Genomic DNA, 22,731 nt, shown 5'->3' with positions numbered 1-22,731 from the left:
CACCCACTCACACATCATCTATAAAACACTATATTCCTGCCTGAGCTTGTGATTTCGGCCCATATTGCTGTGGGTGACGGGGACAGTGGTAGAACCTGGCTCAGCTGTGAGCAGCAGACTGACCTAACGCTGTTATATAATCCTGAATGAGTCTCTGATCAGTTGCATAAGCAAGTTATCGGGGGCTCACCTCGCTCCGCTTCCTGTTGTGGCTTGTTTATTCTGGGCCCTGCCCGGGGAGACCTGCACATTCGTCATCCTCATCACCATCATCATCAACAGCGATGACACGCCTCCTCCCTGGAGGGGTTTTCAAAACACCTGGCAACCCAGGTGAAAAAAAAAAAAAAACAAGCTAAATGTAGCCCTGCCACATGGAGGGCTTTAATGGGCAGCCCCAATAGTCTTCATTAGATGACTGTATTTTTCACAGCTTTGAGTGTGTGAGGACAAATATTGTCAGGATACATCCCATATTCCTGGAGTATGACGACGGTGTGATTCGAAGGAATGTTTCACGTTTTAAAATTTATTCAAATCAATAAGATATTTTATACAATCAAATATTTGTTGAATAATTGATGAGTACAACTCTCCTGATTTTGAAACCACATTAAGAATGAGATCATGTTCAGCTGATGAAAATAAAAAAAACCCCAAAAACTGTTATTACGATTCATCCTCTACTTGTGCTGCATCTGTCACATATTAATTTTTATGTTTCATTAGATCATTTTACACTGCTAAAACTCTAAATATATGAAATAACTGAAAATAATACTATGAAAAACAATAAAGAACATAATAGTAATAATATTAATAGCAATAAAATGCGTCAATGACTTAAGAAGATACAAAAATACCTGTTAAAGTCTTAAATTCCCCTACAGATTTTGGGGTTTTATATTTATCTTTATTTCTAATGTTACTGTAAGGGGGCGGGGTTTCGCGGTAGTGCGAGATGGTTTGAGGCACCAGCGTGTTTGTCTCGCGCTCCAGCTGTGGCGGGATGCTGACAGTAGTCAAGTTCATATGAATAAGACACATACAAACCGGAAGCTCCTTTGACTTTACCTTCAGAATAATTGCGCAGAAATGTGACAAAAGACACGTTCAGCCATTTTTTAAAATATTAAACAGTATTTTTCATGATTCCTCACATTGTGTATAAAAATAATTAATTTAAGTGAGAAAGCTGACCCGAGTTCTCTAACACGTAAAGATTTTCTGTCATTGTCATGTCTCCCATTTTGTTTAAAACCAACACACTTGACCAAAAATGCTTCCTTTTTTCAGCTCAACAATTGAACGCTACGTAATTAGATTCATTGGTTTAAAAAAAAAAAAAAAAAGTTGTGCCCGGAAATGCTACGTGTTGTGTTTCCCGGGTATTGACAGTGGTGGTGATGATAGCGCTGTGGTAAATTGCGGCATCAACTTTCAGGAGGATTCATTCCCTGTCGCTGCCACCAGAGCATCTGGACCGGACCACTCACGTTATGACCTGGTAACAACTGGACTATTTAAGCAGAAAGCTACAGTGATTGACAGGTTAGGAAGCCAGATATCAGCAGCTAGAGGTGTTATAATATATTAGTATAATTATTATTAACTTGTGTGCTGTATGAGGTGTTGCTGAAGATGATTTTTTTTTTATCAAGCTAGCTTGAATGAAATACGGCGTTTCCGGTCAAAAATGTAACGTGAATAAAGTTCTGATCGAAAACAGTTGAAGCAGCAGTTAAAGCTACATATAAGTTTACAAGTTAACTCAAAGACAGGAATGTATAGTGTATATTGCTTCAGTATTTATTTATTTTTAGCTCCGCTACAAATTTGTCAACATCTAAAGGCTGGTACTTTTCCGCTTTTATTTTGAAGGCCACATTTGAACATTTCCTGCCTGTCGTTAAGGAACCTAGTGTGACTTGACGAAGCTCGTGAAGCCGTGGCCGCACCGCAGAGAAGTGAAGTTGAGCATCCTGCAGGTAATGTAAGCTCATACGTGCTGTCAGCGAAGCGTTGTTGGACATATTATCGCGTATTGTGTGGCTGTGTTTTACTGTGACATTTTACACGGGGGCGGCCTCACGGCTGTTATTATTTAACGTGTTTTTTCTTGTCGCTATTTGATCATAATGGGAAGGTAAAAAAAAAATTGCAGTTAACGTGAAGGTGAACCGGGGCTGAGAGGGGATGTTGTCCTGATTTCTGTACTGCTTTTTGGCTAAAATATTAGACGGGTGTTGGGCTACCTGGAGGGGTCCTGGGCTTGTCCGTTACCCCCCAAACTGGCTTCATTCATTGTCTGTGAGAGGGAGGAGGTGGTGGTGAGCTGCGGCAAGTGAGCCAGAATTGGACATAACGACACAGGAAGTGAAATGATTTAAGGTTTTTAAAATTAAACGCATTGAATTTGTCTTATTGCGTATAAAATAATGAAGTAATTGGACGCGTGGAAGAGCTGATGTGATGTTAAAATATCGCAGTTAAAATACGGAGCGGAACTGTGGCTGAAACACTGGCAGGAGTAGAATTACTCGGTCTTGTGATGCAGTTTTATTTTGAAAACGGCGTACGTGGAGGCTTTGTTATTCCCTGCAGCTTGACGTTGATTGTAGTAGCACAACTGTGAGGTTCAGACTGTGGCTTTATGTAGAACAACTGTAGTAGCCTGCTTCTACTTTACACGAGTGATCTGTTCATCAATACCGTCCGTTACTGTTACTGCTGTGGCTTGAAAACTACGGGGGGGGTGCATGTGTTTTGTGTCTCGGGGTAACAGCAGCTAACGCCTGTTATCCAGTTACTCCATTTTAAAATCCCCAATTTTTTTATTTATTTTTATTTTTTACACAGGTGTATAGGCTATCATCTTTTATTTTTATTTCCGTCGTTGTGTTGTGTTATATTATGTGGCACCGGGCTACATCAGCGCTATGCGACCCGTTTGTAGGAAAAAAAAAAACAGCCTCCATTCAAAAAAATCTGACACTTTAATATTTATTAATTCGCCTGCAAGCGCGCATGCCCGTTAACAACACGGCTCAAGACGTTTTTTTTTTTAAACATAATTTTCAGGCAAATCCACCCTCCACCAACACTATAATTTTCTATTATCCCCATTTTTCACTTCTTGTTAGGTGGGAGATCATTTTGAGAATCGGTGCTAAATGTCGATATTTACTCAATTTACGGATGCCGAACGTACACCCAGTACGTAACTAGACAATGCTGTTATCGGTGTTTTAAAAATATATCACTTAAAACACATTGAGACTAAAATGTGTGATTCTTTGAACGGACTTTGGCGTTGTCGTTCTCCACGCGCAACAGAAAGCGAAACCCATCGGCTCCAGCTCTGCCCCGCACAACAACGCCTTCCTGCTGCTCGGACATTTCTGCGTAACCTGCTTGTAAGGAATCCAACATGACATCATGCGTGAGAAACAGTCCCGTTCAGGGCGTTTTTTTTTTTTTTGTATTTGTTGTTTGGATCAAATCGCCGAGAATATTATATAATCACAACTCAGCTTAAATTGGAGGGGTTGATTTGGATGTCAGTGTAGTGGCCAAAGTGGATAAAAGCTTGAGCGTCCCATGCTGTAGCGGATTTCGGTTAAAAAAAAAATGGTTGTTTTTTCCTATTTGTGTCCCAGTTTAAATAAAATAAAATAAAATAAAAATAATATGAATGAGATGAGGATGTGGCTGCAAAGAGCAAGAAAAACGAGCGCCTGTGCAGATCAACTCTGCAGAAACACTCCTCTTTGCAATGATGCCCGCTGGATTAGAGGGCATCTGAGGACAGCTGTGGCTTGCAACATTGCTCTGCTGCAAAACACTTGATACAAGGCTTTTTTTTTTTTCTCATTTCCCTCAGTGGGAATGCAGCTGATTTATCATGAGATTTAGAATAAGAATAATAGAATAATTCTCCAATGGCACATAACGTTTATGAGCACAAAGTGGTGCAATGACTGCTGACTGGGTATTTGATCCTTATGATAAATTGTCTATTATCAGCTTGGGCACCACTGGAATAATTATTATTTTCATTTGTGAATAATATTTGTTGTTTTACAATGTAGGGAAAAAAATCTAATTTGGGTTTTTCCAACCAAGAGAACAATACAATGATATGATACAGAAAAAAAGCTGAAAATCCTGAAATGAAAGAAGCTGAAACCAGCGACTATTTCACACTTTCTCCTTCAGAAATGTTAAAAAATGTTTCCTTTTTTTATTTTCTACCGACTCTGATAGATTAATCAACTTGATACGAATTTGATTGGTCATTGCTGATGTCTGTTGCAGCCATATGAACATGGTGATAGTGAAAGTACTAATGCTTAACAAACAGATGCACTTAATGACTCAGGCCTGGCTGAGGTGATTTCTCTCTCTTTCCTGTTTTACTGTAAAGACCTTCAGTTGCATTGCGTGATACTGCTGTCATCTTTTCGCTAGAACTGGAGGCTTCCTCTTTTGTGTGTCATGTCATCCTGCTGCTTCGCTCCGTAGTGAAGGGGTCAGACTTTTGTCATTCCCGTGTCACTCGCAGCCTCGACGGGGGAATTTCTCTCCTCAGAGGCCTCCGTGGAGAAGCCAGTGGCGGTTTATTATCATTTTCTCTTCCCCCTCGGCTTTGTCCTTCACCTTACGATGGATGTGCAGACGGGGGGGGGGGGGGGGGGGGGGGGCAATAACAATGTGCACTACTGTGCGTTCCAGCAGTCAGATGTGATGCTGTGTACCTGCATCAATCACTCACTCACAGGAGGCGGAGCCTGTCATTTTGTTGTTGTAGGACTGCTGGTATGGGGAACATTGACCTCGTGAACCTTTTTGAAAGCTCAACCGCAACATTTTTGAAACGGAATATATTTTTCTATGCCATAAATCTGTCTGTAGCACCGTGAATAGAGACGTATTTAAAGGGCAGTATTAGTTTAGTCTTGGTGAGGAGCAGCTCTCCAAAGTCTCTTTTTTAAAAAAAATCTTCCTTTATTGAGAGTTACAGAGCACAACATGACATAAGCATTAATCAGGCAGCAAACGTCTAAAGGAAGCAGTTTTTCTTAACTGATGCTATCGAGTTGCATTGTGGGAATCGTAGGATTCGATGTACAAGGAAGTAAAAGTCAGGATATCTCAGCTTCTGCTGTGTCAATGTTAACTCTTCTTTCTTTAATACGACCCATGAGTCTCTCAACTTCCTGATACCTGATAGTGAACTAAATATCTGATTGGTGGAATTTGGACACGTCACCTTGCTCTAATAGTCGCACCGGTTTTCCTGTTGACGAGTTTGAACCTGAATCCTTAAGTGTTGTTCTCACAACAGACGAGGAGCCTTCAGAAAAACTCGTGTCCTTGGATACAGGTCAAATCTTCTCTGTTTTATATTAGTAAGTGAAGAAAAGTATCAGACTGGATATTTTTTTCAAACAAATATTGTTGTGTTTCGTCAGCGCTTTAATCTGTAACAACTTACCAAACTCTGTGAGTATCAGGCATAAACAAAACCATTATCGTCGCCATTATCATCACTGTGATTCCTAGTTGGTTATCGTTCCCTTGAGGTCAGAGTTACACCTAATGAGCTCTGTGTTTCATGGGAGCATAATGGCCTTATTGTGGCACTGATAGGACCGAGGCCCTAAATGTGTTTGCCACTGGAGCCCGAATGGTGTGTGAGGTTTTCTTGGACACTGGACATGAGCATCGCTGCTCAAAAGGCAGCCAGTCTCAGAGTTAACCCTGCCCGGCTCATAACACATACAGTGGTGGTACGGTAAACATTTATGCGGTGTGCAGAGTCTCAGAGTGTGTCCTGAAGTCCCACGGCGCGCTGTTGCATTATGAAATGGCACACTCTCTCGTTTTTTTGCTGAGGCCCCTGTCAAAGGTCCCTCTGTTCAGTCAAGGGCAGTAGAGCCAGAAAGGACAACATTGATATTCATACAGCTTGTTCTTATGGAGTCACCAGCGGGCGCCTCATCCCTCAGGTGTCAGTCATTACAGTGTCCTTGGTAGCAGGTGAAATGTGAGGGCACTTGTATCTCTGGAGCTTCACTGATGTAGTCCATATCAGTCCTCTCCGGGCACTTAGCAGAGGGAGGAAATACCAGGCCGACATACAGTCTGAACCTGAGTGAAACATAAAGGGAACAGTCTTCCAGGCGAGGGGCGGGAAAACGTATTTACCCAAGAGAAAATGTGGAATCGTCCGTCTTAACTTTGAGCGCGAAGTGAAACGTGTGACAACAGAAACAACGAGTTAAAAGTTCATTTCTCCAAACAAAGCGCTCGTCGGATGGTCGAGCAGTATCTGAAGAGTATCTGATTTTCTTTTTATGGACCGATCGATTAAACTAATATTCGAATGTGTCCGATCATCCTCACGGCCTTAAAGCCAGCTCAGGAAATCACAGTGTTAATCCTGATCATACACTTACAGTACACAATGCTGAACTTGCATTACTCTTATTGGAACAGATCTTCTCCCAGTGCAATATATCATCGAACTCCCATGTTCTTGCCTCGAACATGGAAAACACCTTTTCTCTTTTTCTTTTTTATAAACGCTAAGCGACTGCAGCAGCAATAAATCACAGGTTCCTCGTGCAAAAAACCTTGTGTTTATGATTTAAGATGTGTCATGTAACCGGCATTCACATGCGAGTTAGGATGTGTACGGCGCACGCACACACACGCATCCACGCTTAGGTAAGGGTAAGAACATTCCAGCTCGTCATTGCAGCGGGGGACCCGGGTCATCAATCAGGAGGACTTCCCCCGGCCACGGAGGCTCAGGCTTAAATGTCAAAACTGCCGTAAGCGAACAGATTTCCTCCCCGCCGGCAGCCGGCCTGAGACGACGGGAGCGGAAATTGACTTTCATCCTTGTTAATGAAAGGATACACTCTCTTATGTGTGTGTTTGTGTGTGTGTGTGAGAGTGTGTGCGTGCATACATCCTTGCCTACGCATTTGCTCGCCCATGTGCTTGTACACAGGAAAACGTGTTGGCAGGAAGGCTTGCACGTGTGTTTTGTGAACGCCATATCCTCGGGTGTTAAGTGTCGTTTTTACATGCAGTGTGTGTGTGTGTGTGTGTGTGTGTGTGTAGAGGTGCATGGGAATCGGAGCATGTGGGCGCTCACTGCGAGTTGTTAGGCCCTTGGCTGGGCTGCAGCCCTCTGCTGGAAGGGGTTGGATGCCGTCAGTGACCCTGGAGGCGAGCGTATGGGCCCAGCTTGGGTTGCTCTGCGAGGTGGAAGGGCCTCTGGTTTCTGTGACCCCCGCGGAGAGAGCAGCCTGTCAGGCAGAAGGCCTGTCAGCTGCAGTTCTCATTCACAAATCACCTAGTGAATGCACACACACACACGCACACACACACACACACACACACACACACACGGATAAGTCCAACCCTGCCCCTGCTCCTTTGAACCATTTAATTCAAGCAGTGTTAAAATTTTAATTGGTTGTCATTATCGCAAATCCTTTACGATCTAGTCAGATTCAACAGACATCTGCACGAGTGTTTTACCGCTGCTTTCACGTGACTGAACTGAATGATGTCATAGGTTTCATAGAGGTTAATATCCACAAGGCCTTTTCCAGGTCCATGTCGTTTTAGGAAACACGCTACAGTGACTAAAAATAACAATCCCAGGACCTTGGTAGTGTTCATGCTAACTCACCGGGACGCTTAATGGAGCGCAGCCGTTGATGTTATTAGTGACACCTGCGTTCTACCTCGACAAGTAAAAATATCTGCTGTGGAATCAGTCAAACTGGGCCTCCTCAGTCATCTTGGACTGGTGGGAGTGTGAGTGTGGCTGGTGTTCAGGCAGCTTAGGATTTTTTAACAAGCTGTAAGCACAACATTGAGACATCACCTTATAAAGTTATCACGGTAAAAGTGTTTGCGAATATTTGCTTATTTGTTTACACGTCCAGCGGACGTGAAGCAACATTAGCGTTTATTTGGAGCTTCATTTGTGTCCGTTTAGTCTGGGATAGTCGGACCTAGCGGTGGGCCATCTCACGCTCTTATACAATCTTACTTTGGCATATAAACTTTTCTGATTAAAGTACTTACATATAGCACCTCAAAGACAGGTCTGCTGTGGTCTCCACTAACTACAGAGTAAAGTATCCGTCTCTTAAGCAAATGTTCACCTGCTTGTCGCTTGGCTACATCGTCCACACTTCTACAACTTCATTTTAAAACAGACAACTGTTTAAACTCTGCATCAGCGTACTACATACACTAAACCTGCTGCTTTCACCACGGGTAGTCGAGGCTGATAAGACCCAATCAGGGAGCGACCGCGGGCGTCTACGTCATCGTTTCCAAAGGTCTTCGTTTTTAACCGTCCGGACTAAAAACACAATCCTGAAGTTTTCAAACAGAAACATTTCCAGCAGCGTTTCCTAAAGTCTCCGTTTTAGGTGATCGAGAAACTCCAGAGTAGCGTGGACGCACAGTGATGCTAAAACATAGTAGTGTGTGTTGGGGGTTTGAATCCGACCCGTGGCCCTTTGCTGCATGTCATCCCCTCTCTCGCTCTCTCTCTCTCTCTCTCTCCCTGACTTTCCTGTCACTCTCTCACTTCACTATTTGAATAAAGGCAAAAAAAGAAAAGCCCAAAGAAACATAGTATTGTGGATGCAGCCTTCGTCGATCTGCCATTTGAGGCTTATTTAACTGAAAACAGCTTCCTGCTGCTGGAAACTAGGTCGATTAGAACGGTTTATACGAACCAAAACAGTATTGTTGTTGCTTTTATTCTGTAAAGCACTTTGTTTGTTTGAAAAGTGCTTTACAAATTAAGTCTGATTGATCGATTGATTGAGTAAAGTGACCAAAACAACGAGCTGAGAGATGCTAAAACGCTGAGGAAGAGTGGAGTCGGTGATGATTCTCCGTGGGTCAATAAGAGTGGCGTTCACATTACACACAGTCATCCGATCCACTGCTAATATAAAAGTATTGATCACAACACGGACGTGTGGACATGTGCACTTTCTGTGGAGAAAGTCTGTCGGAGAACGACCGGAGTGATGTCCGCTCCTCTCTGCGCCGCCTCCTCTTCCTCCGTTCACTCCTGTTGACATTGTCATTGTCGATCAAGGTCGGTTTTGTCCGAGCGGGGGGGAGAGGACTCCTGTATGTGGTGCTAGACCGCAGGCTTTTGAATTATGTAACAGCAGTTGTTTGTATTTTTCTGGATTTGTCCCACAGTTGCTCCTTTAGTCCGTGATCCTCCTGTGATGAAGACGGCAGCACCGGCTTCACGCAGAGCTCCTGCTGACTCAGCTGGTTCCCCGGCAGGTAGACCTCGGTATCATTGGCAGCCGCGTCTCAATTATCGCTTTGCATCGTGAGTGTATGTCAAAATATTAGCTTCTCCTCGTCCCTCCGTGTGGACGATATGGATTCATGGACGGGCTGGCTCTTTGGCAGACCGCCTCATCCCTGTCTGTTGATTCACTGGTGGTGAAATAAGAGAACATATGGCTGCTCTCTCCCTGCATTACATCACCTTGAGATCCGAGCAGATTGGTTTGCATTTACAGTCCAACTCAAGGAAGAAAAAAAACAAAAAGAAAAAATTGGACGGGTTTTATCTGAGCAGTGTTTTCCACAGAAATTGGCACGCTGGCCTCAGAAATGAACTGTGTCTTAATGAAGTGGCTGCACAAAAGGTCAGCGACTTTTTTTTTTCTCTCTCTCTCTCTTTTTTATTTATTTTTTTGTGCTTGAAATAAAAGCAGGCTGGGATGTACTTTTGTTCTCTGTATCCCGCTTAACCCAGCGCACAGCTCAGCCAGATGCATCAGGCTCAACAGTGTTAGTATTGATCCATCTGAGTTATATCACATCATGCAGAGTTACTGCCCGCTGCACACATTCAGGCTCCTGTGAAGACTTTGCATGTGGTTGTTATCAGCTATTCACTGGTTTCCATTAGCTTCCTGATCTAAGCTCCTCTCCCCGGCTCTTTTCATGCACTCTCACTGCTCTGATATTGGTAGTGATTTGGTTTGAAACGTCTTTATGGCATCTCAACCTCAGCCACTGTCTCTTCTTACCGAACCAAAGCTTTCTCATCAGACGCCTCTTTACTTTTACTGCTCAATACTTTTGGTTCAGACCAAAATATGTATCCAGAATGACTTTAATCATAATTTTGCACAATTTAGACTCTTGGGTCTTGAATAGCAGCTTCCGTTAAGACTAAGGTTCACTTACATGCTTCTTCTGGGGCTTTCAACTACATCACACAGTCGTCATCAGCAGATGGAGTTTGTCCTGTTGTCGTGGAGATGGACCTGTTGACTAACTAGTTTTTACAACTTTGCTACATGTTGAGCATTAGAGTAAATTCTTGACCTGCATGCACTAGCTTTTATAGAGGTTAGGGCAAGTCCTAAAAGTGCTATGTGTAAAATCAACTCAATCAGTTGTGTTAAAAAACATTAAATATTCAAAGTTGACCCATTGCTTGTCATATTGACCAGTACACTAAGCTAATAAATAAATATGCTAGCCAGCAAAGCCTTGATGTTCGGATAATCACGACACCGAAGCAGCTGAGAAACAAAGTGTGGAAGGATTTTGTGTCGATGCCAAAATTACCCACAAATATGAAGCTGTTTGCTGCTTTTGTTATAAGCAGCTGCCTTACACCACAAACCGCAACGATTCGGAAGAAACACCTCGTCTTACCGTGAACTTTGTCATAAAATAACAACCCTCTCGGCTGCTGAGCCAGCACATTCATCTCTATGACAGCTGTGCAAATTCTAGCCACCGATGAAGACCATGTGATGCAGTCAAAAGCTTTGGTAAAATGCTGATAAGGCTTGGAGTCGGGATTATTTTGTAAAACAACATTTTAAGTGGTTGTTAAATGAAGTTGGGTTTTTTGCAGAGATGCATGTTTTGTTTTTCTTAAAGTATCTGAACCAAAACCAAGATGTTGTGTTAGCACTACTGTAAAAACATTTCTTCATTTCTTCTACAAAACATCTTCACAATGTTCCAGCATCCAGTTCTTGCAATAGATTAAAACCTTTTTATACTAGAGATGCACCAATCAGAAGCGGAGGGGGGGATACAGTCCTGCAACTACTGCAGAGTCATTTAGACCTCATCGTACCCGTTCACACTGGTGACAAAAGCCATATGCTAGCAGGTTTTTTGGGGGGGTGGGGGGGTTATTTTGTTCAAGTACAATCCAAGCAGTTTGTGTTTGTTATAATAGATAAGAAAAAGTCTGGAGCTGCTCAGTGTAACGTGTAAAGTTTTTTAGAGAGAGTGTTATTGCTTTGTCAAAGCAAACACCTTAAACATCAACTCTGTTAGCTTAGCAGCTTTCCCGTATGTTTGGTTGTATGAATCCTTCTTGTTTGCTTTCTGCCTCCAAGAATTAATTGTTCAAGTCCACAAACATTGATCCGCACAGTCTCTAGAGACGTAGGCTTTTTCGTTTGACTGCAGGTGCAGCCTTTAACAGTGTGACTTTGTCATCATAATGGTGGCGAGAGTGTGCAAACAGTGTCATAGTTTCAGCCAGCGGGCCTGTCGAAACCCACACTCACACCCTGAAACCACAAACACTCGCAGAAGCAGCCTAACTTGGATGTGGGGACAGATATAGCAAGCGGATGGTCATCTCTCCTGTATTTAGCATTTCCTCTCAACGTTTTCAACTTGTTTTCTCTGCCTTCGTACAATGCCTCCCTTTCTATGGCTCTTTGTCCCTCTCTCCTTGTTTGCTGCTGCACTAAATATATGATTTCCCCACTTCTCTGTAAATGAACCTTGTTGTCGGTGACTGGCTGTAAATATCAGTATAGCACTATTTTTATTTATAGAGTGATCACCCTTGGTTTAGCCATGGGATGAACATTGGGGATGGTGAAGTTTGAAGAGCAGAAAAGAAATCTGAGGTCCGTGTATGAATGCTGCCAATCAGAAACTCTGTGCCACTATCAGGTGGTCACATGGACAATACGTGGCTGATTATTTGAATCCTCTTCTCTGCTGTTTCTATAATTTAAGGCCGTCAAGTATTGACTTTTATCAGCCTGCACTGCTGACCAAGGAACTGCAGCACCATCATCCGGTGTCTGGCACAGCGTCCAGCGGCCTGTAAGCAGGGTTTTTCCTGGCTCAAAATAGGGCCTTGGTGGTGGACCACCCGTGCGGATCAGTATGCGGAGCATGATTGACTGAAACTGTTAAGGGATTGGTTAACGCTTTGGTGGTCCGCGCTGCACATCTGTCAATGCACATCAGCTTTCTGTACAGTTTGACATGAGTAAGGAGGCATTTTTTCTCTATTTAATGATGATACTAAGGCATGTGGTTGTAAAAAATAATACAAACAGTAATATTCTATAATGTGTATATATAATATTCCTAAAAGCAGCAATAAAAATAAACTGCATAATGTATTATTGACAGAACTCAGAGTCACATGATGTTGTGAATCAATCAATAAACCTCAAAATTCAGTATGACAACTTTGATCATTCCATCTGTTTAGTTTTTTTGGAATAATCTATTTCCTCGCTTGGAGGAAAAAAAAAAAGTGCCAGAGACATGCAGGTTGAGCTGGGTCCAACTCTGGATGTCACGTCTGGTGACCCCCAGGTTAATGAGCCAAGACATGAGGTGGGGCGGGATTGCTCTGTCCACTCTGGATCAATCGAATCCTCTATATTGTGAAAATGCATTAAATCTGATGTATTCAGTTAAATTTCCCTTGAACAAGACCAAAAATAAGACGCTAACGATCACACCTGGGCACAGTGAGAGCAAATAAAAGCTTCGAAATCTAAAGAAAAACAGGCAATTTATCACCATGCAAAGTACTTGACAAACGACTACATACACGGGCCTCTTTGGTCCATAAAGGTACAATTGTACATACGTGGAATTAGTATGTTATTGGAACATTTGGTAGTAGGGTTTGAACCAGCACCACCCAACCACAGCTGAGCTCTGCACAACATCTGTCAGCATGGTCTACTGTAGGGAAGTCAGGTCATCCAGCACGTGGGGCCTTTTTTTGGTTCAGACAGTTTTTAGATGGCTATTTCCCCCCGTGGACTGTGGCGGCGCAGCCTACTACGTGTTGGTTACGCTGCTGATTTCTGTGGCCAGCGGGGCAGGTTGAGGTTGAGAGGGGCATCTGTTCCGTTCTGGTTGGTGGTTGCTCGGTGGTGGTGGGGGTCTCTGGTCTGTCTGTGGCTGGCTGTCTGGAGGGAGGCGAAGGGGACCTGTGGTTATGGTTATATGTTGGGATTTATTGGCTGAGGTTTACACACACATATGCACACTCATGCAAAAAAGGTACACATCAACCTTTTAGATCCAGACGCTGTTATTTTTATAGCACACACACTGTACATGAAAAAGGCCCTCTTCTTCTTCTCTTCTTCTTCTTCTTCTTCTGCTTCTGCAGAAGAAGTAGAATACAAATTACAATATTTGTAATGAGTAACATAATCCATTGGTTTACAAAAAAATCTAATCTAATCTGAATAGTTTTGTATCATTTCAAAATCAAACCCTGAAAATATTGCATCTTGTACTAAAAAGTGGGCGCAGCCACAAATATTCCTTTTCCTCTTGAAACATCTCAAAACGTTTTCAATGTAAATAAAATGCATTTTGCACATTAAGCATCCAATATCCAATAAATTGCTCGGTATTCTACGTTAGCTACTGAGCTAAATCATCACTACCATTATCAACCACACTACTGTGGCAGACGCACATGAACTGATGAGCACTGGGGTGTAAACGGTTGAAATTAAACCCTAAACCCTGTTTTTTCAGTTAACAGCAACCTTATTTTTGTCTTGCACAAACTGCACTGGACATAGACGATCTTGTGCTGCACATTGTTGAAGTCAAAGTGATGGCGATGGTTGCAGAAACGGAGAGCTGTTAGGGAGCTGTATGCTAGATGCACTTTTCATTAGTTAATTACATTTGTTATCATGAACAAAAGATGATGATTTTAAAATTGCTCTATTTTAAAGGAGCTATAAGTTTTGCTATTGGTACATAGCTAGCGTTATCATTAGCAGCTGTTTATTTAAACCAATCTCGAAGAAACTTTATGAGTTCAGCATCAAACTTCATTCCTTCACTCGCCAACAGTCTGTCTCCAGAGGTGGAGAGCAACACCAGTGTTAACTCTTGTCTTTATCACGTCTTTTCTTCTCCTGAAGTTAGCATGCTAACAAGCTAGCCCCAGCCAGTCTTGTCACTTTCTGATACCGAGTCACTGTAGCATCCAGCTGCTCAGAGGACGTATCATAACCTCTTGTCTTGTAAACACAAAGATGGCTGAAGCTCTTGTCAAGCGACATTCACCAGAACCTGCTCCCGGGAAGAAACAACGTTCGGTGGCAGAGAAAACTTGCAAACATATTCATGTAACCCTTGACAATGTAACTATAATCTAACTGCACATTTTTTCAACTATAATCTGGATCGATTATAGTTACTTATTTTTTTTGTAATCTGATTACGTAATCCAGTTTACATGTGATCTGTTACTTCCCAACCCGGTTGGAGCCGACAGTCTGCACTCTCTGTTTTAAACGTGCAGTCTTACGTTATAAACAGACAGTTATAATCAATTTCAGAGGTCATAAAGAAGTACAGGCGGACTCTGTGAAGACCACCCTGTGCTGTCTCAGGCAGCGGCAGTGACAGGTTCTGCCGTCTCTGTGGTGTTTCGGGACCATATGTGAATCCCTGGACTGCTGGGATGCTGCGGAGGACACTGTCTGTGTTTTCTCTCCTCTGACAGGTGGCATGTTGCCCAGAAACTCCCTCTGTGGCACTGCAGGATGGAGCCAGCACTGTCCTAAGCTTGGATGCTGCTGCTGCTGCTGCTGCTGCTGCTGCTGACACTCCACCCCAAACCAACCAGGGTCAGACCAATGTATTTGCCATTATTGGCCTTTCAGGTGAAATCAAATATTGACTGGTCGCTGTCGTTAGCCTCCAGTTTGATGTTGGTTTGTCTCTGACTACAGCAACTCAGTCAGACAGACTAAACCAATGCATTGTGGTGATTTGGGGTTCAACTTAACTGTCATTATATATTAATATATCCGCTACCTTAAAGCTGCAGCTCTGATCATTATTTTTATATTAAAGATGGATTAAATAACTAGATTTAAGTGGAAAGTGCTAATTCTACCTGCAGTTCCCCTCATCTCCTCTCCTGAGATTTTTAGCATCTTTCAGCTGATTGTTTTTGGTTTTACAGCACATAACTTTACCGTCACTCAGTAGCCAGCTTTTCATCGAAAACCCTCTAACAAACCAACGGCCAAGCACCGAAGGACAGACAGACAAAGTTAGCAACTAGTGGAGCACAGACCAAACAATCAACAGCTTTGAGCTTTCCCAGCCAGCGTTATGATATATTCATCCCCCTGGGATCAACGAAATAGCAGGACGAGCCGGGGCTCAATGACACTGCTGTGCAATGATGCTTCCTGATATCCATCGATTGTGCAGTGTATCATACCGTCAGTTTTCAGTATCATCGTGATACAGAGTGTCATGTCCAGAGAACTGAATTTCCTCAACTGTCTCGTAGCTAAGTCAGCGATGGAATGACCACTTGGTGTTGTTCTGTTTAAAGGTCCCGTATTGTATGAAGTGAGATGTTCGTGTCTTTTCTATATCAATACTGTGACAGTATCAAAGCGGTCCAGGAGAGACTCAGAGCCTCCTCTCTTCTGATTGGCTCACGGTTGTTAGAGCTCCAGAGAGAAGCCTGGAGTAAAACTACATCGAGATGGTGTTTGTTTCTTAAAACCACAAATATATCTTCTTATGGATCAACACTTCAAATACAACACAGGAGAAGAGTAAAACATGGGGCCTTAAATAAAGGTGGCTGAGTTAGGGGTGATTGTTAGTTGTGACATCACAAAATTACCTAAGTAAGTGCTTTAAAGTCAAAAAAGACACGAAAATCTCACTTTATAGAATATAGGACCTTTAATATTTACGACTATTTTAATAAGCAAGAGTCTAAGTTTAAGTTCCAAAAAAAAGAGTTTATGATGCAAACTCTCATCTTAACTGTGTCATGAGTACGGAGTACGGTGTGGTCGTGCCTTATTGATTGCAACATAATCAAAAATCAAAAACCCAGATTGATGCAGATTAGCTGATCGATGAGATGGACAACATGAAAACACGAGGCCTCTTCTATAAACCGGTGATAAGAGAGGTAAAGTGCAGGGCCTGTTTTCACTGCGACCTTCCATTAATGCTGATTTTTACATGCACACTTATCTTTTGTTATGTCGCAGTTTTACAGTAGTTACAATAACAAGTGATGTGGTGGATGATAGAAAGATGGATTAGGTGGGATCTTCTGTTGCTGACTGAAAAAAAAAAAAAGGACAACACAAACAAAACACTTGCAGTTTTGTGCTTTTTCCCTTAAAAGACCTTTTCTTCTCCACCACAGGTTTATGTTTAGGGGTAAACGCTGTTCTCCAAATAATAAAAAAAACAAACTAAACTGAAATCAGGGAGAATTACCCTCTGCATCTGCGTCTTTAAAAATAGCCCATCATTTCTATTCAGCCACTGCTAAATGTTAATGTATTGTGTAGCTCGAGGTGCAAAATGAATTCACAGAGCCGGGTTTAGAGAAAAGAGGTCAGTATTATCTTTTTTGTTTTCATCCCCGTCTCGTCCTGCATTCCTAACAAAAAGAAATATTCCTGCTAAGGAAATATGTTTGGTAGCGTGATGTTCGCAGTGTGACAAGGCCATCAGGACGAGCCCCAGCTGCACAGAGGCAAAACTCCCCTGTGAAAGAGCTCAACACTGGCAGCTCTGTCACCTACAGAAAGGCTGACAAGCGGAGTAAGATTTACTGAGCCAATATTAGTCTTCACGTCGCACACTCAGAAAGTACGACAACAAACCAAAATACGTTGAAAGCAATAACCACCTTTATTTTCAGCAGATTTCGGCCTCAGTAAACAGTAATTTGTCATCAATGGCGAGGTTTTACAGATGTTTTTATAAAAAATAAAAATATTTTTCAATCTTGATGTTAAACATCAATATTTGCTGTGAACGACCAGGAACATTCTGCAGCTAGCATGAAATTATTGTTATACTAGTTTCTACCCCAGATAAAATAGCAATTTTCCCGGAAATCAATTCTTCTGCGCTGCTCTGAATCAGTAGCCTACACAGGAAGTTCTGCTGTTGTGAAGCAACTGGCAGCTACTGTTTTTGAGCGATGACGAAGAATTGATTTCCAGGAAATAGTGTAACCTTAGCCGTTAGAAAATGACATCAGCGATCTGGCAGCGTGTTACCCTGGAAAGTCCCACCAGTGAAAGGTCAGCGTGTACGAGCGGGGGCACTAGTGTTCGGAGAACTAGTGTAGGAATTGTTATTTATTTATTTATTTTATGACTGATGGTTAAATGAGATAATGTGGCTTTTGTGTGTTTGTTTATGTTTTACAAACCTGAGCCATGCCAAACAACAATGGTGGCAATCTTATCACTTATCACATCCACACAGGGTTTGTAGTGCACAGCTGGTCCTTTTTTTTTCTCTTTTCTTTTTAATGGTATCGGATCAGTACTCGGTATCAGTCGATACTCAAGTTCAGACATCAGAATGGATATTTGGGAAGGAAAACATGGTTTTGCACTCAGGTTTTATTTTGCACAAATTGAAAACGCAGATAAAACAGGTGTTTTATTTGTGTTTGGAAACGCTCTTGGTATTTGTTGTGTCTGGTTGGATTGATTTTACTGTATATCGTCAGTGATGATGGCGAGTAACTCTTAAAGGAGCTGTTTTTAGCGGTCGGATGTTTGTCTCAATGCTGTTTATTGACGAGGATAAAACCGTCCAATCGGCTGCCTTGATCCAGAACTGTCAGCATCAGAGCTGGCTTTCACATACTGTTTTTAGAACCGGGAGTCCTAGACACAAGGACTCTCTGTTGCCCGGTGCGGGATGGACACCCTGGGCTCTCTTCCATTGACCTCTCAGCTTCCCCTTTTCACGCCCGGCCAGATGAGCGGCTGACCGCCCGCCTTCATCCCCACCGGCTGGTATTCCCTCAATGCTCCACATGTCTGCAAGCTTTCAGCCGGCTGAAGAAAAAAAAAAAAAAAAAAAAAGTCAGTTGGCGGAGGGGGGGAAAAACCCCATGGCATAAAAGAGCAGAGAGTGATGTCAGAGTTGCCTGGACTCGTTTCAGCCGGACCCCTGGCATGAGCATGAACACTTGCACTGTGGTGTGTGGACATTCTCCAGAGCTGCTCTTAAAAACTGAACGCCTCTCTCTCTCTCTCTCTCTCTCTCTCTCTTTTTTTTTTTCCTTATATGTTTTCAGATTTTCCAGGGTTTTCTCAGAAAGCAGCAGCAATAGCTCTCCACCTATGATGGAAAATGAGACTTGAATGGGTAAACTGTGTTTTAAAAATATGAAGTAACCCCCTCCGCCCCCCCCCCCTCCTCTCCCCCAGTCAAATTAAAACATCGACCACTCACCCTGCCCCTCTACCTCTCACCGCTTTGCCAGCTGTGCAGCCCGAGACCGCTGCCAAAAGAAACACAAGCTTACGTCAACTTCCAAATAAGGAGCTGCTACTTCACTTTGACCTGAACGAGAGACACCGAGGGAGGGGGGGTGGTGGTGGTGGGGGGGTGGGGGTGTGTGTGAAAGAGGTGGAGATAGACAGGGAGAGAGAGTGTCCCCTCCTCCTCATTCATACGCATAATATACTCAGCTACCTGTTTGCAGCCCAGTGCACGTAGAGCGGAGACTCGATTACCCCTCTCTCTTCACTGTCACTCTCATTCATCCTTTCTCTCTCTCTCTCTCTCTCTCCTTCCCTTCACCTCTCTCTGCCAGTCCCCGCTCTCCCTTCTTCCAGTCATTCACACAACAGGAGGACAACACCACCTGCTACCAGGTAAAAGAAAAAACAAAGGCAACGATATCTTTTTTGTCATCTGTGGTGATTTTGTTATGTGTGTGAGGTGATGTTAGTGACGTGATGTGAGGGAGGGGTGGGGGGTGGGGGGGGTGTCTCTCGCTTCATTCATGTCTTTGTTATTGCAAAAGGCTGCTACATCAATGAACCAGTGGATGGTGGAAAAAAAAGAAAAGAAACAAGACTCATTTGTGGAATCATACACTGAGACATTTGAAATGAGCTGAATATTTTTGCTGTTTTAAACATATGCAGACAGTGCAGCTCCTGCAGTTAGGGTGTTTATGTGTGTGTGTGCGCGTTGGTGTGTGTGTCTGTGTGTGTGTGTGTGTCTTTGTGTGAATGTGTGTGAATGAAGGAGAGGGAGAGTGCACATAGTGAGTGGTTCGTGGGCTGTGTATGTTTTAAACCACACAGCTCAGACTAGGAGTGAATGAGCTCCCTGTATTGTACATCCAAACCTCCTGTGCTTGGCATGTCCTCCTGTGGACTGGGGAGTTGCTCCCAAGGCGCACACAGACACACACACACACACACACACACACACACACTTGTGCACACACACACACACACACATAGGGATGGCTGTGCATGCACTGACTCCCAGAGGGCTCTCCTCCTCTGTCCCCCAGAGAGCGCCGCTATCAGGCTGCTGATGAAGCTGCGCTCTCTGACTTGACAGCATTGCTAATGCTCAGCTGACATAGCGGTGGAAACACAACAACAGATGAGCACATTCACAGCGTTGGTTAGGTTAGATGAGTCTGCAAGATGATGGGGGAATAAGTCCAGATTAATGTTCTTTTTCATTGCGTTTTTTTATCATAAAAATTCCCACTTTTCACCTCGACATTCGGATGCTTTGCATTCCTTTGTTTCATTGTTTTAGAAATCATTTATATTCGAGGCGATGTGCTTAATTTTACACATAAAATCTGTTGTTCTGGAATACTGCAAACAAATTGTGTTTGTGTCGAGAATAACATAGCATGGTTTTTTCATGGAGACTGGTCCAGTGTTCTTTATCATCCCCACGTATGCATTTTCCTTCCTGCCCCCCCCCCCCCCAAAAGAACGGAGGAGTATTTGTGTAGTACAAATTCAAGAATCCCAAAGTATTGATTTTCTTTTGAGATGTGTACCATTCCCTCTGCAAAAAGCCATAGCTTCTAGGAGGGGAGGCACCTTCGCCTGCCTCGCTCTCTCTCTCTCTCCCTCTCTCTCTCTCTCCCTCTCTCTCTCTCTGTAGTCGGTGAGGATGCTGGAAGATAAATTTAGCCCTCCAGCTCTCCTTCCATCTGCTACCACATGGTTTAGGGCCGTTACCATAGGAACCACCGCTGGGTGCCCATTAGTGTGAGAAGAGGAAATTGACAAGATTTTTAAAAAGCCATTTATACAATATTCTCTTTCTGTGTGGTGTGTGAATGGATGCAGCTTTTCATACATTTATAAAGGAGTTGTAATTAACTTCACTTGAGCCACACTATGGATTGTAACTGTAACCGTATGCCTGACCTACATATATTTGCAGATCTATATTGTTTACACTAAATACAGTATATATTTACATTGCACACATTGTTCCTATCGCTGCCTGATGCCTGATGAGACCCAGCCAACTCTTTATAGCGTAATGTTCATAACCGACATTAGCAGGTAACGCTGAAGTTATAATTCGTTTAAGCTAATGATGGCTGCATTCCATTAAAGTGCCCCACTGCCATGAGCGTGCTGTTGTGCACTCTGACTCACTGGCACAGCTTACTGGAAGACTTAAATGGAACACAGACATTTTTTATATGTGAAAAGGAACCGACGGAAGGAGAGAGCTCTGCCTGTTTAGCATTACGCACTATTGTGACAACTGAGATGGAAAAGAAAAATCTACAATTCAGGTGTGTTATGCTAGTAGCAGCTAATGAAGCATCAAAATGCTACCCACAAAAAGCTTTATACAACTTTTTCACATATGCAGTGGAACTCCTCAACGCCTTTAAACACACTTTGATGTGTAGAATTTGAGTTTCCCCTTTAAAGGTCCCATATTTTTCTCTTCTCCTGTGTTTTTATTTGAAGTGTTGATCCATAAGAAGATATACATGTGGTTTTAAGAACCAAAAAACATCTCAGTGTAGTTTTACATTGTGGCTCTGAGCCTCCCTTCTGATTGGCTGACTGTTTTCTGAGCGATCAAACTAAAAATGTAGCAGATTTCAGGTAAAAACACTAATCCTGCAAGGTTTGGATGGTGGGTCCAGGTGGGTAGGGCTTGGTGACTGCTTCGTTGTGACATCACAAAGTTACAGGAAGTCCTGACGGCTGGTTTTAAGGCTCAGTTTCTGAATACAGGCTGTGTGCATTTCTCTGGACTGAGGCTTTGATACTTTCACAGTATTAATATAGAAGCTAGAGCTGATCTATAATCAAACTACACATCTACCTTTAGACTGTATGGGACTTTTAAGCGGACATGTAGTGATTTTTGATAAATTGTTTCTATAGTAAGACGTTGATATTCAGTTCTTACTGAATATGTAGTAATTTGCCTTAGCAGCAGCAGTCTGACTTTAACACTGAGAACATTACACCTCGATGTGTGTTTTCTAGCAAACCTTTGCAACGGTTCACCCAGTGAGAATCACAGAGGCTGAGAGCCAAGGACAGAAGGGGGGGGGGCAGGATCCATGTAGAGAGAAGGGTTGAAGGGGGAAAAAACCTGCCCGCTAGCTTCATTTGCACCATGAGAGGTGCAAATCAACAGTCTGTAGTTCGCTCTGGAGCAAGTGTGATACATGTAAATGAGCAGATGCATCGCATGAGTTTAAAATTGTCGCTTGGTTTTAGACACCACTTCCGTACTTCAAGTGCTCCATCTGAAATTTCACTCCAGTCATTGTCACCCTCGTGCACAGTGCGTCTCACAGTCTGAGCTCTTATTTTCAGCCAGTCTCTCCTGTAAAAGCTCTTAGTGCAGTTACACTACCTGTATGACCTACATTTAGCATTACTAGTCTCCCTGCAAGAGATTCAGGGCTGTGACATCTGAATGGTCTTCTGCAAACTAAGGAAATCGTATCTTCTATGTTATGCCTGCTTTTTTTTAAATAGGTTTAACATTCATCCAGCACTGGCATATATAATGTTCGCACAAGTTAAAGCAAAGATGGTTATCAACCTGTTATCAGTAATTTGGATATAATCCAGCATCTTTGCCGTCTTCCACCAGAACGTGGGTGTAGAAACCAGCTGGTCAGTGTGTGGGATGCCTTGTTTACTGTTTCAGTATGCTGGCACAAAAAAAAACAAAAAACACTGGGAGTTTTCTTCAGTATCTCTACAGAGTCACCTTGTCTATGCGCTCACAGCTAACAGCCATCTCTCGCCTACTTTTGGCTTGTCCTTCTTAAGCATCTAAAATCACAGTTAATCAGTAAAAAAATGATCCACATGCTATAAAATGAAGACGCAGGTAGAGCCACTCACATGTGCTCTAATGCTGTGTGGTATTGCACTGCAGCGCTGTCTGATGATCATCTTTTTTGAAGGAAGCACGGTGTGACATTGGATGACACAACACGTCAAATATGCAGCATTAATTAGAGCATGTTACACTGTGTTGCCACAGTCCCTCAGTTAGGAGTAATTAATTAAATTATGCAAAGAAAACTTGAAGTGAAGA

General features: G+C 42.8%; 1 protein-coding gene across 2 annotated transcripts in view; it reads left to right on the top strand.

Annotated features, from left to right (window-relative positions):
- Positions 1-1,923: 1,923 nt before the first annotated feature.
- The window catches only part of hivep3a (HIVEP zinc finger 3a), a 35,637-nt gene continuing 14,829 nt past the window's right edge, over positions 1,924-22,731 (top strand). Inside the window, exon 1 of one of the 2 annotated variants that reach the window (XM_056399753.1) lies at positions 1,924-1,988. The gene's annotated coding sequence lies outside the window, so the exon portion shown is untranslated. Of the gene's footprint in view, positions 1,989-18,779; positions 19,029-22,731 lie in introns of those variants that run through there. The other variant, XM_056399752.1, reaches the window with a different exon arrangement.

This window comes from Seriola aureovittata, chromosome 16 (genome assembly GCF_021018895.1).
Source record: "Seriola aureovittata isolate HTS-2021-v1 ecotype China chromosome 16, ASM2101889v1, whole genome shotgun sequence".
NCBI classification, from domain to species: domain Eukaryota; kingdom Metazoa; phylum Chordata; class Actinopteri; order Carangiformes; family Carangidae; genus Seriola; species Seriola aureovittata.
Note: the sequence above shows the minus strand (reverse complement) of the source record. Positions and strands in the feature narration are given on the sequence as shown.